General features: G+C 52.6%; 1 non-coding gene across 1 annotated transcript in view; it reads right to left on the reverse strand.

Moving 5' to 3' along the window:
• Nucleotides 1-1,646, reverse strand: part of LOC124591318 — a 1,910-nt gene extending 264 nt beyond the window's left edge. Inside the window, exon 1 of the ribosomal RNA XR_006977131.1 lies at nt 1-1,646. This exon is cut by the window's left edge and continues 264 nt beyond it. This is a non-coding gene — a ribosomal RNA (small subunit ribosomal RNA).
• Between the last annotated feature and the right edge of the window lie 3,354 nt (nt 1,647-5,000).

The following is a 5,000-nucleotide window of genomic DNA, read 5'->3' on the forward strand; positions in this document are numbered from 1 at the left end:
TAGCACGAAGGAGGTTCAGCGGGTTACCCCGACCTTTCGGCCTAGGAAGACACGCTGATTCCTTCAGTGTAGCGCGCGTGCGGCCCAGAACATCTAAGGGCATCACAGACCTGTTATTGCTCAATCTCGTGCGGCTAGAAGCCGCCTGTCCCTCTAAGAAGAAAAGTAATCGCTGACAGCACGAAGGATGTCACGCGACTAGTTAGCAGGCTAGAGTCTCGTTCGTTATCGGAATTAACCAGACAAATCGCTCCACCAACTAAGAACGGCCATGCACCACCACCCACCGAATCAAGAAAGAGCTATCAATCTGTCAATCCTTCCGGTGTCCGGGCCTGGTGAGGTTTCCCGTGTTGAGTCAAATTAAGCCGCAGGCTCCACTCCTGGTGGTGCCCTTCCGTCAATTCCTTTAAGTTTCAGCTTTGCAACCATACTTCCCCCGGAACCCAAAAGCTTTGGTTTCCCGGAGGCTGCCCGCCGAGTCATCGGAGGAACTGCGGCGGATCGCTGGCTGGCATCGTTTATGGTTAGAACTAGGGCGGTATCTGATCGCCTTCGAACCTCTAACTTTCGTTCTTGATTAATGAAAACATACTTGGCAAATGCTTTCGCTTCTGTTCGTCTTGCGACGATCCAAGAATTTCACCTCTAACGTCGCAATACGAATGCCCCCGCCTGTCCCTATTAATCATTACCTCGGGTTCCGAAAACCAACAAAATAGAACCGAGGTCCTATTCCATTATTCCATGCACACAGTATTCAGGCGGGCTTGCCTGCTTTAAGCACTCTAATTTGTTCAAAGTAAACGTGCCGGCCCACCGAGACACTCACTCAAGAGCACCCTGGTAGGATTGCAACGGGGTCCGCCTCGGGACGCACGAGCACGCACGAGGCGCGTCGCACGCCTTCAGCTCGCCCCACCGGCAGGACGTCCCACGATACATGCCAGTTAAACACCGACGGGCGGTGAACCAACAGCGTGGGACACAAATCCAACTACGAGCTTTTTAACCGCAACAACTTTAATATACGCTATTGGAGCTGGAATTACCGCGGCTGCTGGCACCAGACTTGCCCTCCAATAGATACTCGTTAAAGGATTTAAAGTGTACTCATTCCGATTACGGGGCCTCGGATGAGTCCCGTATCGTTATTTTTCGTCACTACCTCCCCGTGCCGGGAGTGGGTAATTTGCGCGCCTGCTGCCTTCCTTGGATGTGGTAGCCGTTTCTCAGGCTCCCTCTCCGGAATCGAACCCTGATTCCCCGTTACCCGTTACAACCATGGTAGGCGCAGAACCTACCATCGACAGTTGATAAGGCAGACATTTGAAAGATGCGTCGCCGGTACGAGGACCGTGCGATCAGCCCAAAGTTATTCAGAGTCACCAAGGCAAACGGACCGGACGAGCCGACCGATTGGTTTTGATCTAATAAAAGCGTCCCTTCCATCTCTGGTCGGGACTCTGTTTGCATGTATTAGCTCTAGAATTACCACAGTTATCCAAGTAACGTGGGTACGATCTAAGGAACCATAACTGATTTAATGAGCCATTCGCGGTTTCACCTTAATGCGGCTTGTACTGAGACATGCATGGCTTAATCTTTGAGACAAGCATATGACTACTGGCAGGATCAACCAGGGAGCTGCGTCAACTAGAGCTGAGCAGCCGGCCGCCCGGGAGTGTGTCCCGGGGGCCCGCGCGAACACGCAAGCGTCCGCTCAATTATTCTGCAAACAGGAGGAGGCTGAGCTCCCCTGCACCATACACCTCGAAACCCTCTCAGGTCCCGGCGGCGCGCAGCGCCGTCCTAAGTACTTGGTCGGGTTCGAGAGAGGCGCAATCGCCCGGAGTTTGGCGAGTAGACGCTTTAGGTGCGACCACCCGTGCTCCCAACTGAGCTTGCCGCTGCCGACAGAGGCCCGGGAGCGTGCTGTCGTGGCATTGCCGGCGGGAGACAACACGCGCCACCTACGGTGACCGGCAGCTCCAACGCCAGCGCCACAGAAGGACAAAAGCCCCACTTGGGTGCCGAAGCGAACTCTCCCAGCACAGCGCACGCGCCAACACGTCCGCACAGCTGCGATACAAACCACCTGCGAGAACCGCAGAGGCGACCGAGCAGCAGACGGCGTCGCGGCGCCGAGCGCCGGGCGGCGGCGCATCCTCAGCGCACACAGTCCTCAATCGGACCAGCACACTGCAGATGTCCACCGCGCTTCGCACCGGGCCCGCGAGGACCTACTTTGGCCGCACGGCGCCGCGTGCAGGGTGCGCCGGCGCGCAGCTGCGCCGCCTGCCGCCTCCGTCGGCCGGCGCGCCTGCCACTGGCCGCCCCCACCAGCCGGCTGTAGCGCGTGCGCCCACGCACCGCACGGCCAACACGCCGGGAGGCCCCCCCTCACCGGCCGGGGACGGTCCCACCCAGCCACCGCCGCGTATCGCTTCACACCCACATGCCATTCACGTTCGTGGGCATGGTGGGTATCGCTGCAACAACCGGTTGGTAGCTCAACCGATCGTCGCCATCACTGATTCACCCCTAGCGAGAACAACCGCACCACAACGGTTTACCAGTTGTTCATTTGCGTAACGTCACCAGCAAACGTAGGCGTCCATCGCCATTTGCAAATTCAACGATTGTTGCATGCCTGTGTCAGGTGTCACGACACACTGTCTGCCCACATACACGCAACAACATGTCCACGCTTAGCGAACACGTGGAAGGTGGCCCCCGTACGTATGCGATGTCCATTGCGCGAACGACTGTCAACCGGCCTCTGTCGCATGTCGCAGATGTGGAACGCAGTGCACCGTGCTATCACGGTGTGTGAGAAGAGACGACTACGTCTGACAACACGCGCCACTACATCAACAGACGGCTCATGCTGATCGCCATCCAGGGCATACCACACTGCAATCCAGCTCTTATAGGGAGACGACACGTAGCTGAGTGCACAACATTTGGACCGCATGGTTCGCCGTTGTTGGCGCAGTCGTTGTACGGTCACATGTACCACGATGTATCATTCAGTACATGAGGACCAATGTGCAGTACAGTGTGTGATTTGGACGTACAACATCAGCGGACAGTTGACACAGGCCGTACCACAGCGTAGGCTAAGTGCTTCGCCATGCGAATGCCAATGAACAACTGCAAATGCCAATGAACAACTGCAAAGGGCATTGAGCATGTACGTCCTGCTGCCATCCACATTACAGTGTATAGCTGCAAGGTGTTTAACATGAAGCGATACACTGGGGACCGGGCAGTGCGAGTAGCAAACTATATTGCGGGGGTTGCAGTTAGGCAACACTACACTAATTTAACGCGTCGTATGACAATTACAGAGCAGGTTAAGGCCCAACGTGTGTTGGGTTAAGGCCCAACGTGTGTTGGGTTAAGGCCCAACGTGTGTTGGGTTAAGGCCCAACGTGTGTTGGGTTAAGGCCCAACGTGTGTTGGGTTAAGGCCCAACGTGTGTTGGGTTAAGGCCCAACGTGTGTTGGGTTACGTTAAGGGGCAATGTGGGTTACGTTAAGGGGCAATGTGGGTTACGTTAAGGGGCAATGTGGGTTACGTTACGGCGCAATATAGGTTACGTTACGGCGCAATATAGGTTACGTTAAGGGGCAATGTGGGTTACGTTACGGCGCAATATAGGTTACGTTACGGCGCAATATAGGTTACGTTAAGGCGCAATATCGGTTACGTTAAGGCGCAATACAGGTTACGTTAAGGCGCAATACAGGTTACGTTAAGGCGCAATACAGGTTACGTTAAGGCGCAATACAGGTTACGTTAAGGCGCAATACAGGTTACGTTAAGGCGCAATACAGGTTACGTTAAGGCGCAATACAGGTTACGTTAAGGCGCAATGCAGGTTACGTTAAGGCGCAATGCAGGTTACGTTAAGGCGCAATACAGGTTACGTTAAGGCGCAATGCAGGTTACGTTAAGGCGCAATGCAGGTTACGTTAAGGCGCAATACAGGTTACGTTAAGGCGCAATACAGGTTACGTTAAGGCGCAATACAGGTTACGTTAAGGCGCAATACAGGTTACGTTAAGGCGCAATACAGGTTACGTTAAGGCGCAATACAGGTTACGTTAAGGCGCAATACAGGTTACGTTAAGGCGCAATACAGGTTACGTTAAGGCGCAATACAGGTTACGTTAAGGCGCAATACAGGTTACGTTAAGGCGCAATACAGGTTACGTTAAGGCGCAATACAGGTTACGTTAAGGCGCAATACAGGTTACGTTAAGGCGCAATACAGGTTACGTTAAGGCGCAATACAGGTTACGTTAAGGCGCAATACAGGTTACGTTAAGGCGCAATACAGGTTACGTTAAGGCGCAATACAGGTTACGTTAAGGCGCAATACAGGTTACGTTAAGGCGCAATACAGGTTACGTTAAGGCGCAATACAGGTTAGGTTAAGGCGCAATACAGGTTAGGTTAAGGTACGACATAGGTTAGGTTAAGGTACGACATAGGTTAGGTTAAGGTACGACATAGGTTAGGTTAAGGTACGACATAGGTTAGGTTAAGGTACGACATAGGTTAGGTTAAGGTACGACATAGGTTAGGTTAAGGTACGACATAGGTTAGGTTAAGGTACGACATAGGTTAGGTTAAGGTACGACATAGGTTAGGTTAAGGTACGACATAGGTTAGGTTAAGGTACGACATAGGTTAGGTTAAGGTACGACATAGGTTAGGTTAAGGTACGACATAGGTTAGGTTAAGGTACGACATAGGTTAGGTTAAGGTACGACATAGGTTAGGTTAAGGTACGACATAGGTTAGGTTAAGGTACGACATAGGTTAGGTTAAGGTACGACATAGGTTAGGTTAAGGTACGACATAGGTTAGGTTAAGGTACGACATAGGTTAGGTTAAGGTACGACATAGGTTAGGTTAAGGTACGACATAGGTTAGGTTAAGGTACGACATAGGTTAGGTTAAGGTACGACATAGGTTAGGTTAAGGTA

Source organism: Schistocerca americana, unplaced genomic scaffold (genome assembly GCF_021461395.2).
Source record: "Schistocerca americana isolate TAMUIC-IGC-003095 unplaced genomic scaffold, iqSchAmer2.1 HiC_scaffold_827, whole genome shotgun sequence".
Lineage (NCBI taxonomy): Eukaryota > Metazoa > Arthropoda > Insecta > Orthoptera > Acrididae > Schistocerca > Schistocerca americana.